Source organism: Triticum urartu, chromosome 2 (genome assembly GCF_003073215.2).
Source record: "Triticum urartu cultivar G1812 chromosome 2, Tu2.1, whole genome shotgun sequence".
Taxonomy (NCBI): Eukaryota; Viridiplantae; Streptophyta; class Magnoliopsida; order Poales; family Poaceae; genus Triticum; species Triticum urartu.
Genome location: NC_053023.1, coordinates 677,631,069 through 677,652,513, shown reverse-complemented (window position 1 = coordinate 677,652,513; position 21,445 = coordinate 677,631,069). Strand labels below are relative to the sequence as shown.

Sequence of the window (21,445 nt, the reverse complement as noted above, 5' to 3'; positions counted from 1 at the left end):
GTTGACTAAACCTCTCCCTAGAGCAAAACATGATCAACACCAGAACTGCATGGGTGTTCGATTCATCACAATGTAACTAGAATATTGACTCTAGTGCAAGTGGGAGACTGTTGGAAATATGCCCTAGAGGCAATAATAAAATGGTTATTATTATATTTCTTTGTTCATGATAATTGTCTATTGTTCATGCTATAATTGTGTTATCCGGAAATCGTAATACATGTGTGAATACATAGACCACAACACGTCCCTAGTGAGCCTCTAGTTGACTAGCTCGTTGATCAAAAGATAGTCATGGTTTCCTGACTACGGACATTGGATGTCATTGATAATGGGATCACATCATTAGGAGAATGATGTGATGGACAAGACCCAATCCTAAGCTTAGCTCAAAGATCGTGTAGTTCGTTTGCTGTAGCTTTTCTGAATGTCAAGTATCATTTCCTTAGACCATGAGATTGTGCAACTCCCGGATACCGTAGGAGTGCCTTGGGTGTGCCAAACGTCACAACGTAACTGGGTGACTATAAAGGTACATTACAGGTATCTCCAAAAGTGTCTGTTGGGTTGGCACGAATCGAGACTGGGATTTGTCACTCCGTATGACGGAGAGGTATCTCTGGGCCCACTCGGTAATGCATCATCATAATGAGCTCAATGTGATCAAGTTGTTCATCATGGGATCATGCATTACGGTACGAGTAAAGTGACTTGCCGGTAACGAGACTGAACAAGGTATTGGGATACCGACAATCGAGTCTCGGGAAAGTAACGTACCGATTGACAAAGGGAATTGTATACGGACTGATTGAATCCTCGACATCGTGGTTCATCCGATGAGATCATCGTGGAGCATGTGGGAGCCAGCATGGGTATCCAGATCCCGCTGTTGGTTATTGACCGGAGAGTCGTCTCGGTCATGTCTGCATGTCTCCCGAACCTGTAGGGTCTACACACTTAAGGTTCGGTGACGCTAGGGTTGTTAGGAAGACTTGTATGTGATTACCAAATGTTGTTCGGAGTCCCGGATGAGATCACGGATGTCACGAGGAGTTCCAGAATGGTCCGGAGGTAAAGATGTATATATGGAAAGTTGTCATACGGTCGCCGGAAAGCTTCGGGGGCATGTCGGTATTGTACCGGGGCCACCGGAGGGGTTCCGGGGGTCCACTGGGAGGGGCCACCTCTTCCGGAGGGCCTTATGGGCTGTATGGAGAAGGGAACCAGCCCAAGTGGGCTGAGGCGCCACCCCCCCCTAGGGCCCATGCGCCTAGGGTTGGGGGAAACCCTAAGGGGGGGGGCGCTCCCTTGCTTGGGGGGCAAGCCCCCCTCCCCTTGGCCGCCGTCCCCCCTCTAGATCTCATCTAGAGGGGGCCGGCCTCCTTCCCCTTCCCCTATAAATAGATGGGTGAGGGGAGGGCTGCATACAAAATCCAAGGCGCAGCCCCTCCCCTCCTCAACACCTCTCCTCCTCCATAAGAGCTTGGCGAAGCCCTGCCGGAGTACTGCAACTTCATCACCACCACGCCGCCGTGCTGCTGTTGGAGCCCTCTTCCTCAACCTTTCCCTCCTCCTTTATGGATCAAGGCGCGGGAGACGTCCTCGCTCCATACGTGTGTTGAACGCGGAGGTGCCGTCCGTTTGGCGCTAGGATCTTCAGTGATTTGGATCACGTCGAGTACGACTCCATCAACCCCGTTCTCTTGAACGCTTCCGCTCGTGATCTACAAGGGTATGTAGATGCACTCCTCTCTCCCTCGTTGCTAGATGACTCCATAGATTGATCTTGGTGATGCGTAGAAAATTTTAAAATTCCGCTACGTTCCCCAACAGGAAGCCAAACTCCCTAAAGAGTACGACACATATTCAAACTGGATCATGCACTTCGATGGCTCCAAAATGTTGGCTGGTCTAGGGGCTGGCGTCGTTTTGACATCCCCAACAAGAGACACCGTTCAATACGTACTACAGATAATGTATACGGACTCCAACAACGCAGCCGAATATGAGGCCCTTCTACATGGTCTCCGGATGGCAGTATCCATGGGCATTCAACGCCTAGAGGTGCGCGGGGATTCAAACCTCACGATATCCCAAATAAATGGAGACTTTGATGGCAAGGATTCAAAAATGGCCGCTTATCGCAATGCCGTCCTGAAAATGTCAGCTCGGTTCGAGGGGCTCGAATTTCTCCATGTGGCTCGGGAAAACAATCAGGCGGCGGATATCCTCGTCCGCATTGGCGCAAAACGCGACGCGGTCCCTCCCAACGTTTTTCTGGAAAGGATTTTCAAGCCATCCGTAGCATGGGAAGGGGACACGGTAATAACAGTCCGGACCCGGCCAAAATACCCGATACCGAACTCTCTGACACAATCGGAGGCTCCGCCACCGAAATAACACAATCAACCCACGAAATAATGGCCATTATTGCCACGTGGACAGAACCATTCCTGGCCTACCTAATTAGATAGGAACTTCTGGAGGACCAAAATGAGGCACGCTGCATAGTGCGGTGATCCAAAGCCTACAGGGTCCACGAGGGAGAATTGTACAAAAAAAGCGCTACCGGAGTCCTTCAAAGGTGCATCTCCAAAGAGGAAGGGCGGAATCTTTTGGCAGAAATTCATGCCGGACTCGGCGGCCATCACGCCGCAGCCCGGGCTCTTGTAAGCAAGGCCTTCCGCACAGGATTTTATTGTCCAACGGCCCGGGTAGATGCACAAGACTTGGTCCAACGCTGCACCGGTTGCCAGCTCTTTGCAAATCAAAGCCACATGCCACCCACCGCCCTCCAAATGATCCCCATTACATGGCCCTTCGCGGTCTGGGGGCTTGACATGGTCGGACCCCTTAAAGGGGGAACCCACAAGAAAAAAATACTTATTGGTCGTGGTGGATAAATTCACCAAATGGATAGAGGCTAAACCGGTAAAAACAGCCGAATCCGGACCGGTGATAGATTTCATATCCGGGGTTGTACACCGTTACGGTGTCCCCCACAGCATCATCACTGATAATGACACGAACTTCACGGCCGACAAGGTAAAACTCTGGTGCAGCAAAATGGGAATCAAGCTCGATTACGCTTCAGTCTATCACCCACAAACCAACGGTCAAGTCGAACGAGCAAATGGTCTTATGATGAGCGGCATTAAACCCCGATTAGTGCGCTCCTTAACGGAGTCCGATACACACTGGGTAGAGGAACTCGACTCCGTACTCTGGGGACTGCGGACCACGCCGAATTGTAGTACCGGATACACACCATTTTTTATGGTGTACGGCGCAGAGGCAGTTCTGCCCTGTGACATAATTCATGACTCACCTCGAGTGCGCATGTACGAAGAAAGAGAAGCCGAGCTCGATCGGCAGGACGGTCTGGACACATTGGAGGAAGAGCGCGACGTAGCCAAAGCCCGTTCCGCATTTTACCAGCAGCAGGCTCGCAGATACCAAAGCAGAGAAGTACGGGCCAAAACTTATAACGTTGGCGAACTAGTTCTACGGCTGCCGGATAAGAAAAAGAACAAGCTCGAGCCCAAATGGGAAGGTTCCTTCATTATCGACCAAGTTCTGACCGGTGGAGCTTACCGACTGCGGGATGCATCGACCAGTCGACTCGAGCCGAACCCATGGAACGTAGCCAGGCTCCGAAGATTCTACGCCTAGCTCCGGACTTTATGTTAGTCCCCTCCCTTCGTCCATCTTCTGCATATGCATCATCTGTCTTGTTTCCCTTTCTTTCTTTTTATTTCCCTAGGCCTTCAAGGATCACCTTGTGCCTCACTCATACATCATAGATGCACTAGCCACACTCTTCATACCTGGGGGCTTCTCTCACAGAAGCTTAAATTATTTACCTGGGCCCAATGCCCAACACATGTGTTATACTTCCGCATGTACCTTTTTTCACCATTATATGCATCGATATGACCTAAGTTTTGGCCAAGTTGGGTTGCCTGGCTCTTGTATTTATGCCCTACGTTCCCGTTAATTCGGCTAGGGCATAAGGGGAGCACCTCCGCGATTGTTACGCGCGTTGCTGCGCCCGTCTATTTTGGCTATTAGTTGGTTAGGGATGTAGCGTAATTTGTGGATTTGCAAGCATTGATTTGAAATATTACGCTTTTCTATAGCTTGTGTTTTCTTTATTTTTGAAAATAATGGTTTGTAACTAAAGGGAGGAATCTGGTTGTTCCTATAGCTCTTAGTATTTAACCAACCTTCATTTCGGGCAACATTACAACTTCCATGGAACGTACTTACATATAAATTTTTGCAGTGCCCTAAGCCAACCTATCCATGGTAAAAAATGATGGCTATGCATAATTTGGTTCAAGAATACAACCTTGTATGCAGTTGCATACGGACATGGAATTAAACATAATATATCGGCAACATCACAGTAAATACTTGGAAAATAGATTGTATTGAAGCATACAACGAACTGGAGAAGTTGCAGACCTCAAATAGGCACTAGAAACACATCACAAAAATATATAATTATGGATACATCAGATGGGACACAGGGTAGGAGAAGTATAATCATATAGTTTCAAAGAAGATCAAGAATATTGATTATTACATCAAAAGGAAGACACAATACATACTTACATATCATATTGTCCCATGATAAACAAAATAATAATATCTTCTAACATAAGAATGTAATTTGGACAAAAAATAGTTTCTTTATACAAATTCCAATTGCACTACAATATTTTTCCATTGGGGCTTAAAAATTTTTCTGCCATTTTTACATGGAATAGGAGGAACTAACTGAACTGAGCAAGAAAAGGCAACAAAAACACAAATCAGCATTCTCTCATTCTCTGAATACATTATCTTTCTGTAGTAAATGTATCTCGTGAGATCATCATTGTTTCAGCCCGTATATTGACTTCATATATTAGTAAATGTATCTTGTGAAAAGGCAACCTCATATATTACCTTGCTCAGAATAGTCAAGTGCCTAACTAATCCAACTTAATCCCGACAGTACATCAACATGACATTATTGACTTCAGAAGCTATGGAGTCAGATTGATTGCATGACTCGAGTCACAGTGCAGCAGGCTGGGGTGAAGGTGTGCATACTACCACTAAACACCGGTGAGTAGAGGATGGGAGAATACACAATTTTTGATGCCTTATGGGTGAATTCCTCCACTCGTCGCACACTTACAAGCCGCTGCAAAACATCTGTGAGTGTAAGACGTCTCTTTCTGATCAACTACATGATAAATTCCACTTGCATGAGTGATTTCATCTAGAGTATAGTGCCTAATTATTTGAAACGAAGTACTATTTTTTTTAATCCTACATAGACCAGGAGCATCTTTCTGAAACACCAAGGAACATACACATTTCCACCAGTAGCAGCAGTAGCTCGTTTGCAAAGTTCACTCCAATGCTAGGATACCAAAAGCTAGTACATCCCCATAGCCAAAGAACATAAGCAACGAAAACTGGCATCAGATGTCAAGTAGCTCGTGATGGGAATAAATTTGTACAGTATATGTCCATTTCTTCACTCAAATATCACTGACTTGCAATAATTAGGAAACAATAGTGGTAATGAAAACTAGAATATATTGTAATGCTCTAGAAATACTCCCTCCGCTCTAAAATAGACGACTCAACTTTGTACTAATTTTATACTAAATTTAATACAAAATTGAGTCATCTATTTTGAAACGGAGGGAGTAGGATTTAACTCTAGGGTGCTCTTACCTGAGTGAATCCTTGTGGGGTGCTGAGAGTACAAGATGGTGGAACCAATGCTGCTCTGCACTGTCCACATGAATGATACCCGGTGCCACCTCTACCAACAAGCGGTTTGTGCTGGTTTGCTCAAGCGATTCAAACATTTGACTCCAAAAGGGAATTGTTTCAGAAAGGTGCACCTTGGGAAATCTGCACACAGAATTGAACAGAGGCGAAGCTGCACTGTTTGTGAGTAGAAAGAACAATATCAACAAAATAAATTCTAAAATTGGATTTGATGAAGATCAGGGAAGAGGGGATGTAGAAAGGAACCATCAACCAAGGCTACAGGAGAATGGTTGCATAAGTGAGAGGAGCAGGGAAGGAACATCACGCGGTGGAGATTATATGGGCGTGCGTAAATTAAAGGCAAAACATGAAACAACATATGTATAACTGACCAGGAATAATCTTTAGTTCAGCCCATTCATCAATTTCCATTAATCGGCCCTGATTAACACCTCAATGAATCAATGGCAAATGAAGTTCAATCCATAGCCGGATGTTCGCATCCCGGTCCACTTCCGAGTGGCGTCACCTACCAGGACGCTGTTCGATCGACCGGCTAGGGGCCCTATGTCAGTCAGACCTGAAGCGCAGTGGCCATGAGGCGCCATCGGTTGCATCTGTCAATGCAGTCGCCATCACCCTAGCATCTGCAGCCAGGCAACGGCTGCGTCCCTGTGAATGAAAGGGGCCGCATACATTTTTTTAGGGTTGAAAGGACGGTTGAGTAGATGCATCTTTTTTTGGCTGGGTTGAAGCCCATTAGGCCCGATTACATAGCTGGCTGCCGAAATTGTCACGGGAGCAGTGGCCCATCACGGATAGCACTCAGTCATAGCGAAGGAAGTGAGTACACGGGGTTCAGAGGTAATCGGACGATCAAGAAAGACCAAAATTGAAGATCCGACGGATACAAAGGCAAATAGTCTGAGATGGCTGGAAAAGTGCACGGTTATAATGTCTTTAAATGCCCTACATTCCCGTTAATTTGGCTAGGGCATAAGGGGAGCACCTCTGCGATTGTTACCGCCGGGTCAGCCGGACGTGTACCTCAGACTGGGTGAAGCCGAAAGCTAGCGTTCTTAGGAGAATATTCGGTCGGTGAACAAAAGATGACTTTTATTTATTATCCATATCTACCCCCAGACGTTTTCATTGCGCTTCTTGTCGTAGTACGGACATGCACTTTAGGGCATGCCTACCCAGGGAAAGGAACCCTCAACGGAACTATTCTCTCTGGAAGATGTTTCTTACTACCCATGTAATATAACATAACTAGTTGGACACTTGTCTGATAAAGCACTAATGACCCCTACGCCTGGTCTCCACGCATGCCCCGGTTCTTATATAACCGAGAGGATATTCGGATACACTCCGGAATGTCGGGTCCCGAGGTTGAAGCAAAAAGGTCCGCCACGACAAACTATCTACAATCCGGCTAGAAGACATCATATATGTCACTTTAAAATTACATAGTCAATTTGACTGGTTGAATTCCTCTTCAATGCCCTCCAATAGGCTGTCTAGTCTACAGTCCTGTTGGGAATACTTTGCGGCCAATTCTACTTGGCCGTACACTAAATTCACAGGGATCTCCTTGCCATCAGGCCCCACAGGTCCGACTTCGTCCATGAGGTTCGGGTTAGCCTTTGTGTACCGTGTCTTCACCATTGCCCAAGCTTCCCTGGCGCCCTGACGGCAGGCCGATATCTTCCATAATCGGAAACGCCGCCGTGCTCCCTTCAGCTTTTCTGCAAGCTCTCCAAGGCCTTCGGGTATGGAGACGGACGGCCACAAGGCCTGGGCAACGCCTTGCATCACCTGCTGAACTCGTTTGTGCAACTGTACGAGCTCGTAAAGAAGATCACCCGTTGAACTAGGCATCTCCTCGGCAGGACGACCTGTTAGCATACCTACAGACATAACTCTGTCAGCCAGCTTCCTCGCCGAACTCTTTTTCAAAGTTCGTTCAAGCACTTACTAAATATGCCGCGTCGAAGCCGCCGATTCTCCTTAACAGAGTCCGACAGTTGGGCACGAACATCTTTTAGTTCCACGCCTAGCTTGGTGTTGGCATCCTGGAGATCATTCTTCTCCCGCCTCACCCTTGTAAGCACGCTCTCACCGGCCTTCAGCTGGCGTATGAGCTATTGCTTATCCGGATTCACTCCAGCGTCATCTGCAATTTTATCGTCAGATCTGCATATAAAGCCGCACTCTAATATGATACTTATCATTTGACGGATATGTTACTAGAGGGGGTCTCTTTGGGCTCCCCTGCTGAGGCCATTGCGGCTTGGAGTTGGTGTTGGGGAACGTGGTAATTTCAAAAATTTCCTACGCACACGCAAGATCATGGTGATGCATAGCAATGAGAGGGGAGAGTGTGATCTACGTACCCTTGTAGACCGACAGCGGAAGCGTTAGCACAACGCGGTTGATGTAGTCGTACGTCTTCACGGCCCGACCGATCAAGTACCGAAACTACGGCACCTCTGAGATCTAGCACACGTTCAGCTCGATGACGATCCCCGGACTCCGATCCAGCAAAGTGTTGGGGAAGAGTTCCGTCAGCATGACGGCGTGGTGACGATCTTGATGTACTACCATCGCAGGGCTTCGCCTAAGCACTGCTACAATATTATCGAGTACTATCGTGGAAGGGGGCACCGCACACGGTTAAAAATATGATCACACGGATCAACTTGTGTGTCTATGGGGTGCGCCCTGCCCCCGTATATAAAGGATCAAGGGGGAGGTGGGCCGGCCCTTGTGGGCGCGTCAAGGAGGAGTAGGATTCCTACTCCTAGTTGGAGTAGGTTTCCACCTTTCCTAGTCCAACTAGGAGAAGGGGGGAAAGGGGGGAAGAGGGGAAGGAAGGGAGAGAGGGGCCGCGCCCCAAATCCCTTGTCCAATTCAGACTGGGCTTGGGAGGGGCGCGCGCCACCTCCTGGTCCTTCCCACTAAGGCCCATTAAGGCCCATTGCTTCTTCCTCGTATTCCCGTAACTCCCCGGTACCTCCAAAAATACCCGAATCACTCGGAACCTTTCCGATGTCCGAATATAGTCATCCAATATATCGATCTTTACGTCTCGACCATTTCGAGACTCCTCGTCATGTCCCCGATCTCATCCGGGACTCCGAACTCCTTCGGTACATCAAAACTCCTAAACTCATAATATAACTGTCATCGAAACCTTAAGCGTGCGGACCCTACGGGTTCGAGAACAATGTAGACATGACCGAGACACATCTCCGGTCAATAACCAATAGCGGAACCTGGATGCTCATATTGGCTCCTACATATTCTACGAAGATCTTTATCAGTCAGACCGCATAACAACATGCGTTGTTCCCTTTGTCATCGGTATGTTACTTGCCCGAGATTCGATCGTCGGTATCTCAATACCTAGTTCAATCTCGTTACCGGCAAGTCTCTTTACTCGTTCCGTAATACATCATCTCGCAACTAACTCATTAGTTGCAATGCTTGCAACGCTTATGTGATGTGCATTACCGAGAGGGCCCAGAGATACCTCTCCGACAATCGGAGTGACAAATCCTAATCTCGAAATACGCCAACCCAACATGTACCTTTGGAGACACCTATGGAGCTCCTTTATAATCACCCAGTTACGTTGTGACATTTGGTAGCACACAAAGTGTTCCTCCGGTAAACGGGAGTTGCATAATCTCATAGTCATAGGAACATGTATAAGTCATGAAGAAAGCAATAGCAACATACTAAACGATCGGGTGCTAAGCTAATGGAATGGGTCATGTCAATCACATCATTCTCCTAATGATGTGATCCCATTAATCAAATAACAACTCTTTTGTTTATGGTTAGGAAACATAACCATCTTCGATTAACGAGCTAGTCAAGTAGAGGCATACAAGTGACACTCTGTTTGTCTATGTATTCACACATGTATTATGTTTCCGGTTAATACAATTCTAGCATGAATAATAAACATTTATCATGAAATAAGGAAATAAATAATAACTTTATTATTGCCTCTAGGGCATATTTCCTTCAGTCTCCCACTTGCACTAGAGTCAATAATCTAGTTCACATCGCCATGTGATCTAACATCAATAGTTCACATCTTTATGTGGTTAACACCCATAGTTCACATCGATATGTGACCAACACCCAAAGGGTTAACTAGAGTCAGTAATCTAGTTCACATTGCTATGTGATTAACACCCAAAGAGTACTAAGGTGTGATCATGTTTTGCCTGTGAGAGAAGTTTAGTCAACGAGTCTGCCATATTCAGATCCGTAAGTATTTTGCAATTTTCTATGTCTACAATACTCTGCACGGAGCTACTTTAGCTAATTGCTCCCACTTTCAATATGTATCCAGATGAAGACTAAGAGTCATCCGGATCAGTGCCAAAACTTGTATCGACGTAACTCTTTTACGACGAACCTTTTGTCACCTCCATAATCGAGAAACATATCCTTATTCCACTAAGGATAATTTTGACCGCTGTCCAGTGATCTACTCCTAGATCACTATTGTACTCCCTTGCCAAAATTACTGTAGGGTATACAATAGGTCTGGTACACAGCATGGCATACTTTATAGAACCTATGGCCAAGGCATAGGGAATGACTTTCATTCTCATTCTATTTTCTGCCGTGGTCAGGCTTTGAGTCTTACTCAACTTCACACCTTGTAACACAGGCAAGAATTCTTTCTTTGACTGTTCCATTTTGAACTACTTCAAAATCTTGTCAAGGTATGTACTCATTGAAAAAACTTATCAAGCGTCTTGATCTATCTCTATAGATCTTGATGCTCAATATGTAAGCAGCTTCACCGAGGTTTTCTTTGAAAAAAAATCCTTTCAAACACTCCTTTATCCTTTGCAGAATAATTCTACATTATTTCCGATCAACAATATGTCATACACATATACTTATAAGAAATGCTTTAGTGCTCCCACTCATTTTCTTGTAAATACAGGCTTCACCGCAAGTCTGTATAAAACTATATGCTTTGATCAACTTATCAAAGCATATATTCCAACTCCGAGATGCTTGCACCAGTCCATAGATGGATCGCTGGAGCTTGCATATTTTGTTAGCAGCTTTAGGATTGAAAAAACCTTCTGGTTGTATCATATACAACTCTTCTTTAAATCCATTAAGGAATGTAGTTTTGTTTATCCATTTGCCAGATTTCATAAAATTGCGGCAATTGCTAACATGATTTGGACAGACTTAAGCATCGCTACGAGTGGGAAAAATTTCATCGTAGTCAACACTTTGAACTTTGTCAAAAACATTTTTCGATAAGTCTAGCTTTGTAGATAGTAGCACTACTATCAGCGTCCGTCTTCCTCTTGAAGATCCATTTTTTCTATGGCTTGCCGATCATCGGGCAAATCCATCAAAGTCCATACTTTGTTCTCATACATGGATCATATCTCAGATTTCATGGCCTCAAACCATTTCGCGGAATCTGGGTTCATCATCGCTTCCTCATAGTTCACAAGTTCGTCATGGTCTAGTAACATGACTTCCAGAACAGGATTACCGTACCACTCTGGTGCGGATCTCACTCTGGTTAACCTACGAGATTCGGTAGTAACTTGATCTGAAGTTACATGATCATTATCATTAGCTTCCTCACTAATTGGTGTAGTAGTCACAGGAACAGATTTCTGTGATGAACTACTTTCCAATAAGGGAGAAGGTACAATAACCTTATCAAGTTCTACTTTCCTCCCACTCACTTCTTTCGAGAGAAACTCCTTCTCTAGAAAGGTTCCATTCTCAGCAACGAACATCTTGCCTTCGGATCTGTGATAGAAGGTGTACCCAACATTTTCTTTTGGGTATCCTATGAAGACGCACTTCTCCGATTTGGGTTTGAGCTTATCAGGTTGAACCTTTTTCACATAAGCATTGCAACCTCAAACTTTAAGAAACGACAGCTTAGGTTTCTTGTCAAACCATAGTTCATACGGTGTCGTCTCAACGGATTTAGATGGTGCCCTATTTAACATGAATGCAGTTGTCTCTAATGCATAATCCCAAAACGATAGTGGTAGATTGGTAAGAGACATCATAGTTCGCACCATATCTAATAAAGTACGGTTATGACGTTCAGACACACCATTATGCTGTGGTGTTCCAGGTGGCGTGAGTAGTGAAAGTATTTCACATTGTTTTTAACTGAAGGCCAAACTCGTAACTCAAATATTTTACTTCTGCGATCATATCATAGAAACTTTTTATTTTTGTTACGATGATTCTCCACTTCACTCTGAAATTCTTTGAACTTTTCAAATGTTTCAGACTTGTGTTTCATCAAGTAGATATACCCATATCTGCTCAAATCATCTGTGAAGGTCAGAAAATAATGATACCCGCCGCGAGCCTCAACACTCATTGGATCACATACATCAGTATGTATTATTTCCAATAAGTCAGTTGCTCGCTCCATTGTTCCGGAGAACGGAGTTTTAGTCATCTTGCCCATAAGGCATGGTTCGCAAGCATCAAGTGATTCATAATCAAGTGATTACAAAATCCCATCAGCATGGAGTTTCTTCATGCGCTTTACACCAATATGACCTAAACGACGGTGCCACAAATAAGTTGCACTATCATTATTAACTTTGCATCTTTTGTCTTCAATATTATGAATATGTGTATCACTACGATCGAGATCCAATGAACCATTTTCATTGGGTGTGTAACCATATAAGGTTTTATTCATGTAAACAGAACAACAATTATTCTCTAACTTAAATGAATAACCGTATTGCAATAAACATGATCAAATCATATTCATGCTCAACGCAAACACCAAATAACTCTTATTTAGGTCCAACACTAATCCTGAAAGTATAGGGAGTGTGCGATGATGATCATATCAATCTTGGAACTACTTCCAACACACATCGTCACTTCACCCTTAACTAGTTTCTGTTCATTCTGCAACTCCCGTTTCGAGTTACTACTCTTAGCAACTGAACCAGTATCAAATACCGAGGGGTTGCTACGAACACTAGTAAAATACACATTAATAATCTGTATATCAAATATACCTTTGTTCACTTTGCCATCCTTCTTATCCGCCAAATACTTGGGGCAGTTCCGCTTCTAGTGACCAGTCCCTTTGCAGTAGAAGCACTTAGTCTCAGGCTTAGGACCAGACTTGGGCTTCTTCACTTGAGCAGCAACTTGCTTGCCATTCTTCTTGAAGTTCCCCTTCTTCCCTTTGCCCTTTTATTGAAACTAGTGGTCTTGTCTACCATCAACACTTGATGCTCTTTCTTGATTTCTACCTTCATCGATTTCATCATCATGAAAAGCTCGGGAGTCGTTTTCGTCATCCCTTGCATACTATAGTTCATCACGAAGTTCTACTAACTTGGTGATGGTGACTAGAGAATTCTGTCAATCACTATCTTATCTGGAAGATTAACTCCCACTTGATTCAAGCGATTGTAGTACCCAGACAATCTGAGCGCATGCTCACTAGTTGAGCGATTCTCCTCCATCTTTTAGCTACAGAACTTGTTGGAGACTTCATATCTCTCAACTCGGGTATTTGCTTGAAATATTAACTTCAACTCCTGGAACATATCATATGGTCCATGACGTTCAAAACGTCTTTTGAAGTCCCGATTCAAAGCCGTTTAAGCATGGTGCACTAAACTATTAAGTAGTCATCATATTGAGCTAGCCAAACGTTCATAACGTCTGCATCTGCTCCTGCAATATACTTATGTTCACTTTGCCATCCTTCTTATCCGCCAACCACTTGGGGTAGTTCTGCTTCCAGTGACCAGTCCCTTTGCAGTAGAAGCACTTAGTCTCAGGATTAGGATCAGACTTGGGCTTCTTCACTTGAGCAGCAACTTGCTTGTCATTCTTCTTGAAGTTCCCCTTCTTTCCTTTACCCTTTTCTTGAAACTAGTGGTCTTGTCAACCATCAACACTTGATGTTTTTCTTGATTTCTACCTTCGTTGATTTCAGCATCACGAAGAGCTTGGGAGTTGTTTCCGCTATCCCTTGCATATTATAGTTCATCAAAAAGTTCTACTAACTTGGTGATGGTGACTAGAGAATTCTGTCAATCACTATCTTATTTGGAAGATTAACTCCCACTTGATTCAAGCGATTGTAGTACCCAGACAATCTGAGCACATGCTCACTAGTTGAGCGATTCTCCTCCATCTTTTAGCTATAGAACTTGTTGGAGACTTCATATCTCTCAACTTGGATATTTGCTTGAAATATTAACTTCAACTCCTGGAACATCTCATATGGTCCATGATGTTCAAAACATCTTTGTAGTCCCGATTCTAAGCCATTTAAGTACGGTGCACTAAACTATCAAGTAGTCATCATATTGAGCTAGCCAAACGTTCATAACGTCTGCATCTGCTCCTGCAATAGGTCTGTCACCTAGCGGAGCATCAAGGACATAATTCTTCTATGCAGCAATGAGGATAAACCTCAGATCACGGATCCAATCCGCATCATTGCTACTAACATCTTTCAACACAATTTTCTCTAGGAACATATCAAAATAAACACAGGGAAGCAACAACGCGAGCTATTGATCTATAACATAATTTGCAAAATACTACCAGGACTAAGTTCATGATAAATTTAAGTTCAATTTAATCATATTACTTAAGAACTCCCACTTAGATAGACATCCCTCTAATCATCTAAGTGATCACGTGATCCAAATCAACTAAACCATAACCGATCATCACGTGAAATGGAGTAGTTTTCAATAGTGAACATCGCTATGTTGATCATATCTACTATATGATTCACGCTTGATCTTTCGATCTCAGTGTTCCGAGGCCATATCTGCATATGCTAGGCTCGTCAAGTTTAACCTGAGTATTCTGCGTGTGCAAAACTGGCTTGCACCCGTTGTAGATGGACGTAGAGCTTATCACACCCGATCATCACGTGGTGTCTGGGCACGACGAACTTTGGCAATGGTGCATACTCAGGGAGAACACTTTTATCTTGAAATTTAGTGAGGAATCATCTTATAATGCTACCGTCAATCAAAGCAAGATAAGATGCATAAAAGATAAACATCACATGCAATCAATATAAGTGATATGATATGGCCATCATCATCTTGTGCTTGTGATCTCCATCCTTGAAGCACCGTCGTGATCACCATCATCACCGGCGCGACACCTTGATCTCCATCGTAGCATCGTTGTTGTCTCGCCAATCTTATGCTTCTACGACTATCGCTACCGCTTAGTGATAAAGCAAAGCATTACAGGGCGATTGCATTGCATACAATAAAGCGACAACCATATGGCTCCTGCCAGTTGCCGATAACTCGGTTACAAAACATGATCATCTCATACAATAAAATTTAGCATCATGTCTTGACCATATCACATCACAACATGCCCTGCAAAAACAAGTTAGACGTCCTCTACTTTGTTGTTGCAAGTTTTACGTGGCTGCTACGGGCTTAAGCAAGAACCAATCTTACCTACGCATCAAAACCATAACGATAGTTTGTCAAGTTGGTGCTGTTTTAACCTTCGCAAGGACCGGGCGTAGCCACACTCGGTTCAACTAAAGTTGGAGAAACTGTCACCCGCAAGCCACCTATGTGCAAAGCACGTCGGGAGAACTGGTCTCGCGTAAGCGTACGCGTAATGTCGGTCCGGGCCGCTTCGTCCAACAATACCGCCGAACCAAAGTATGACATGCTGGTAAGCAGTATGACTTATATCGCCCACAACTCACTTGTGTTCTACTCGTGCATATAACATCAACATATAAAACCTAGGCTCGGATGCCACTGTTGGGTTTCGTAGTAATTTCAAAAAATTTCCTACGCACACGCAAGATCATGGTGATGCATAGCAACGAGAGGGGGAGAGTGTGTTCTACGTACCCTTGTAGATCGACAACGGAATCGTTAACTTTGGTTGATGTAGTCGTACGTCTCCACGGCCCGACCGATCAAGCACCGAAACTACGGCACCTCCGAGTTCTAGCACACGTTCAGCTCGATGATGATCCCCGGACTCCGATCCAGCAAAGTGTCGGGGAAGAGTTCCGTCAGCACGACGGCGTGGTGACGATCTTGATGTTCTACTGTCCCAGGGCTTCGCCTAAGCACCGCTACAATATTATCGAGGACTATGGTGGAAGGGGGCACCGCACACGGCTAAGAATATGATCACGTGGATCAACTTGTGTGTCTAGCGGTGCCCCCTGCCCCCGTATATAAAGGAGCAAGGGGAGGAGGCCGGCTGGCCCTATAGGCGCGCCAAGGAGGAGTCCTCCTCCTAGTAGGAGTAGGACTCCTACTAGGAGGGGGAAAGAAGTGGGGGGGGGAGAGGGAAAGGGGGGCGCCGCCCCCCTCTCCTAGTCCAATTCGGACCAGGGGGGAGGAGGCGCGCGGCCCACCTCTGGCTGCCCCTCTCTCTCTCCACTAAGGCCCATATGGCCCATTACTTCTCCCGGGGGGGGGGGGGTTTCCGGTAACCCTCCGATTCTCCGGTTTTCTCTGAAATCCCCCGGAACACTTCCGGTGTCCGAATATAGCCTTCCAATATATCAATCTTTATGTCTCGACCATTTTGAGACTCCTCGTCATGTCCGTGATCACATCCGGGACTCCGAACTAGCTTCGGTACATCAAAACTCATAAACTCATAATATAACTGTCATCGAAACCTTAAGCGTGCGGACCCTACGGGTTCGAGAACAATGTAAACATGACCGAGACTCGTCTCCGGTCAATAACCAATAGCGGAACCTGGATGCTCATATTGGCTCCTACATATTCTACAAAGATCTTTATCGGTCAGACCGCATAACAACATACGTTGTTCCCTTTGTCATCGGCATGTTACTTGCCCGAGATTCGATCGTCGGTATCTCAATACCTAGTTCAATCTCGTTACCGGCAAGTCTCTTTACTCGTTCCGTAATACATCATCTCACAACTAACTCATTAGTTGCAATGCTTGCAAGGCTTATGTGATGTGCATTACCGAGAGGGCCCAGAGATACCTCTCCGACAATCGGAGTGACAAATCCTAATCTCGAAATACACCAACCCAACATGTACCTTTGGAGACACCTGTAGAGCTCCTTTATAATCACCCAGTTACGTTGTGATGTTTGGTAGCACACAAAGTGTTCCTCCGGCAAACGGGAGTTGCATAATCTCATAGTCATAAGAACATGTATAAGTCATGAAGAAAGCAATAGCAACATACTAAACGATCGGGTGCTAAGCTAATGGAATGGGTCATGTCAATCAGATCATTCATCTAATGATGTGATCCTGTTAATCAAATGACAACTCTTTTTCCATGGTTAGGAAACATAACCATCTTTGATTAACAAGCTAGTCTAGTAGAGGCATACTAGTGACACTCTGTTTGTCTATGTATTCACACATGTATTATGTTTCCGGTTAATACAATTCTAGCATGAATAATAAACTTTTATCATGATATATAAGGAAATAAATAATAACTTTATTATTGCCTCTAGGGCATATTTCCTTCAAGAACTCCACACCCCAGTTACCGGAGGGCTTCTGCCTCACGCTGAAGAAGCCCGACTTGCCCTTCGGCGTCTCCTTCGGCGCCATCGGAGAGCGGTGGAGCGGCAGCGGCGTGCGGAGCTGTGGGGCGGATCTGCGGGGCGGTGGCGGACGGAGCCGGGCGGGGCGGAGCTGTGGGGCGGCGGCGGCGGGCGGAGCTGCGGGGCGGTGGCGGACGGTGCCGGGCAGGATGGAGTAGGGCGGGGTGGAGCTGCGGGGTGGCGGGCGGAGCTACGGCGGGGCAGTGGAAGACGGAGCTACGGGGGCGGGAGGGCGGCGTGGAAACAGCGGCGGGCGGCGGGGCCGGCTCCGCGGCGGGCGGGTGGCATCAGGGCGGCGGCGGACAGGCGGGAGGTCGTGGGCGGGCGGGCGGGAAAGGAAATGAAGTGGCGGTTGGGCGTTCGCGGGCGACGGCTAGTTTTGGACTAGATGCATCTCGTGATGTATATTTGCATCGCGATGTGTTGTATTTTACATCACGAGGAGGTCGCGGTCCAATTTTTTTTACATATGAACCATCTGTTGAAGCTGCGTTTTTGGTCTGAGACGGTCTTAAAATTAGTTAATTTTTATGTTTAGACCATATATTGGAGATGCTCTTACGGTGTGATTATACCAGAGATTATCGATCATTGTAATACTTTTGATACTTGTTCCGTGAGTTATGAGTATATGAGCTCGAATATCGAGGCTCATAATTTAGCGAAGCACGCTCTCTTACTTGGGGTTGGCCGTCATGTTTGGTTAGGCACACCAGATGATTTTACTTTTGTTCCTGTAAATATTATGACGAGTTAAAAGCTTCACGAGATTATCTTAAAAAAATTGCAACTTAAGCCGACACGGGTTCGGGAAAATTCACACCAAGTAAAAGGTATACGCCTGCTCATGCGAACACACGCGCACCGCCACCACATGCATGCGCTCACGTAATAACACATACATAAAGACCATAGTTATGAACCTTCAAGACTAAGAAAGTCATGGCACGGCCGTTGTCAATGAGAATGCCTCCATCTGCCATAGGCCTTGTTCGGTTAATCCTTCTCCCAAGGGTATTGAAGAGGATTGGAGAGGATTTTGGTTTGTAGGGTATTTAATCCATCTCAATCCCTGCCAATCCCCTTCAAATCCATCTCAAACCGAACAAAGCCTTAGTGAGAAATACATGACGTTAAACCTAGAGTTCGATCCCTCGCGAGTCCGGGGTACAACTTTCTTTCTAACCAGCCGACAATAAGTTGGTTAATGTATATACTAGCTTGCAAAAACGCTTTACATTATGGAACGGAGGAGTAGAAGTAAGTCTGTATTGGTAATTTCCAACTTCTGACATGGAGTGGAGACAAGATGATAGAAATAAGAGAGTTTTCAATGGGAAGATTCTATTATTATTCAGTAGCATGCATAGATAATACAGAAGGCAGTACTCTATGAAGAAAATCCTGCAACATATATAGCATTAGCAACACCTCCTAGGTCCTCGCAGCTAACAGATTAGGTTGGAAGAGAGCAAAAATATTAATTCCTAGCGCACCAAGGACCATATATATACTATACTAGCCACCAGCTGCCGCCTTCCTAGCTTTCTTGTCATCGATGAAGTGTTGCATGAGATAGGAAACGAACCCCCAGGCGGCGATGAGCATGGATATGATCTTTATCCCATCCATGGTGTCGTTGAAAATGAGCACGGCGAAGAGGGGCACGATGGGCAGCGACACGGTGCTCATGACGTTGGAGAAGAGGGAGGAGACCTCGAAGACGAGCCCCACCACCCCGACGGAGGTGATCTGCCAGGACACGGCCGTCCACACCAGCGTCATGAAGTAGGAGAACTGGCCGGAGCGGAAGGTGTCCATCTCCTCCGTCATCATCCTCCACTCGCCGCTGGCGAAGAGGCCGACCATGGAGGCGATGGTGGCGACGAGCCCCGTGTATATCTGCATGTTGAGCACGGCCGTGTAGGTGTGCTTCTTGATCACGTTCTCGAAGGTGAGCTGCATGAGGGAGAGGATGAGCGAGTAGGTGCCCGACGCCCCCAGCGTCAGCAGGAAGCCCATGAGGTACTTGCCCCGAGGCATGCCGCTCATGTCCTCCGTCTCGTCGTGGTTCACCCCGAGGAGTGCGTCCGACAGCGTCAGCAGGATCACGGTGTTGAAGATCAGGCCGGTGAGCTTCTGCGAGTTGAGCACGTAGGAGAAGACGACGTTGAAGGCCAGCTGGCTGGCGCAGATGAGCGAGTAGGTGGAGACCGGGAGGTACTTGAGGCCGCTGGCGTACATCATGTCGTCGGCGGCTATGACGAGCCCCAGGACGACGTAGATCACTGCGACCTTGGCGACCGGGGCGTCGCCGCTGGCGCCGCCGCCGCCGGACGACTTGGGGAAACACAAGAGGGCGAGGAACAGTATGGGGAAGCCAGCGGTCTACACGAATGTTGATATCCACTTGCTGCTGCCGCCCTGGTGGTAGTAGTACCTCCCCAGCAGCGTCGCGGACGTCTGGCCGGCGACGACGAAGAAGACGTCCACCGACACCATCATCCACCACCGCCAGTTCTTGGCGCCGGAGTTCTTGGATGGTGCCCCCGGCTCGGCTTTGGGTGGCCCTGTGGTTTACAGCGAGAACTGTAAAATTCAGTGACGTCAATGACAGAATCACTATGAGTTTGACAAGTAAAATTGTTTCCTTTCATTCCCTCATGTTCACATTTCACCCTTGGAAGAACAACACTGTAAATCAATTTAAGCCCGCATTCGCGCCATTGGAACGTGGGCTTAGCGAAGGCAACGAACAGCCCAACGTACGGCCGGACGGATTGAACAGAAGTAAACCGTCCAAAACGGATGAAAATTCGACAAGCGGAGAGTGATGGCAATCTGACCTGCAGGGATCTGTATCTGGACCTCGGCGTTGCTCGTGCTACCCGCATTGTTGCCGGCGCTGGCGTCGGCCATCTCATCCGATCGAGATCCCAGTCAGGAGAAGGGGGAGGAGGAGGAGGAGGAGGAGAGGGGAGGCGATTGCAGATCGAGAGGACGAAGAGGTTTAGCGGTGGAGAGGAACAAGAGGGACATGCGGAGGTGGAATGGAGTGGAGATGGGTGGGAAGAACAAGAGCCCGAGTCCGCCCGTTAATTTCTCTGCCGCTTTCCTCGTCTCGCTGTTGCCCTCTCACTGTGCAGCATGCAGAGATCGATCGATGCAGACGCAGAGTTTTACGGGTCAATGCAAGAGCTGTCCGTCTTCATGCATGTATTGCTGCAGAGGGCAGCAGGTATGTGTACTTCCGTCGTCACGTTTGACAGGCCACCGCCAGGGAAAACCGAGCTAGCCGTTGTGGACAGTGACTGCGCAGTTCCTCTGTGCTGCGCAGTTGGAAACTATATTTCCTTGATTGATTGCAACTGGCACAGAGTACAGGGCTTAAGAAGGGAAGGTGGAGCACCGGTCGCCCTACAATGTAGGCACGCAGGCCATGGCGAGGTGCGATCCTACAATCCCGAAGTGAATACAACAGAGGCAACGTTACAATATACAAAATGATATACACAGATTCTAACACCCTCCCTCAGTCGGAACACCGTTGGGAAGAATGTTCAGGCTGTAGCGAAAAACTCTGAAGACTGGAGACGGCAACCCCTTGGTGAAAATTTCGGCATACTGAGAGCTTGGGGGTACGTGAAGGACGCGAGCTTCGCCGAGAGCCACCCGGTCATGAACGAAGTGCAAGTCAATCTCAATATGCTTAGTGCGCTGATGTTGGGCCGGGTTGCTCGCAAGATACGATGCATTGACATTGTCACAATACATGATAGTAGCACGAGTCGTAGGAAGCTTGAGTTCATGGAGAAGTTGACGCAACCAGCAAGACTCAGCCACACAGTTAGCAATGCCTCTGTACTTAGCTTCTGCACTCGAACGCGAGATGGTTGGCTGCCTCTTCGACGACCAAGAAATAAGGTTGTCACCGAGAAAAACACAGAATCCTGAAGTGGACTTGCGTGTATCCGGGCATCCTGCCCAATCCGCGTCGGTGTAGGCAAGTAGATCCATGGAGGGGGAGTTGTGGAGCTACAA

At 46.5% G+C, this 21,445-nt stretch overlaps 1 pseudogene; it reads right to left on the bottom strand.

Moving 5' to 3' along the window:
- Positions 1 to 18,922: 18,922 nt before the first annotated feature.
- LOC125534039 lies at positions 18,923 to 20,323 on the bottom strand (annotated as a pseudogene).
- Positions 20,324 to 21,445: the final 1,122 nt, after the last annotated feature.